Raw genomic sequence first — 1,111 nt, 5'->3', positions numbered from 1 at the left:
AGATAATAACTGAGTCTTCTACATGGTAAGAAAGGATAATTCATAAGTAAAAACTTGTCACATACACTTATCTGATGTGAATAGAGAAACAAGAAGCCTTGGGGACGTTATTTCATTTAATTCAAAGTTTGTATAACAGTAACATTTAATTTTGCCCCTTGTCTATTCTACAGATCATAAGCTTTCGTTTGATGTATGACTCACTGCCATAGCCTTTTCTGTTCCAAAGCTATTGTAATTTAGACATAATCTTTTGTACTCTATTTTCTACCAGATCGGGATCGGGAATAAATCACGTAGTGTTCCAATCATCTTGTCTTCTCACTCGCGCGTGTCTGTCAGCCAATCAGGCGATAGAATAGTTTTCTTTTCTCTACCCCACTTCGAACTCACGCATACTAGCCTTAAGGTTAAGCCAGTCAGCCTATAGCGTCAAGGTCTGAATCCTCGGCACGAAAGTGTGTAGACAGATAAGGACGTAACATTATCACGGTACAACTGGTTTAAGTTTTGGTTCACGGAAATCATGTTGTTATTAAATTCACTTGGTATTGTTTGTTTGAATCTTCCCATCGATTTTGTTAGGACTGCAACTGGTCAGTCTCTAATTGGCATATGTGCATACTGTGCGTATTGCCTCGATATACCTTAATTCACAAGCATGGTAAGCAGAGATGGATAGTGGCTAGCAGTGGAATCCAGGACGCGCGTTTCGTCCTATTTGGGACTCGTCAGCTGGATGTACCTGCATCTCAGAGTTGATGTTCACTCTGGGACTCGAACCCAGTATCCTCGCTTCAAACGCCATCGCGTTATCCACTCGGCCACTGAGTCCTGATAGCCACTTGCTTGTGCGATGGGGTGAAGTTTAAATTCACTTGGTATTGTTTGTTTGAATCTTCCCATCGATTTTGTTAGGACTGAAACTGGTCAGTCTCTTATTGGCCATATGTGCACACTGTGCGTATTGCCTCGATATACCTTAATTCACGAGCATTATAAGCAAAGATAGACAACACTGTTCTGTTGTATTTATCATCCAAATCGCGCGTTCAGATCGACATGTTTGCATAAAACTATTAACTTTTGATTGGAAAGTGGTAGGTCATCA

General features: G+C 40.7%; 1 non-coding gene across 1 annotated transcript; it reads right to left on the bottom strand.

Moving 5' to 3' along the window:
• Positions 1-764: 764 nt before the first annotated feature.
• On the bottom strand, positions 765-830 carry Smp_tRNA_00711_Pseudo_TTG.1.1. Its single transcript has one exon. It is a non-coding gene (tRNA).
• Between the last annotated feature and the right edge of the window lie 281 nt (positions 831-1,111).

Source organism: Schistosoma mansoni, assembly GCF_000237925.1.
Source record: "Schistosoma mansoni, WGS project CABG00000000 data, supercontig 0013, strain Puerto Rico, whole genome shotgun sequence".
Taxonomy (NCBI): Eukaryota; Metazoa; Platyhelminthes; class Trematoda; order Strigeidida; family Schistosomatidae; genus Schistosoma; species Schistosoma mansoni.
This window is presented reverse-complemented; position numbering and strand designations above follow the sequence as displayed.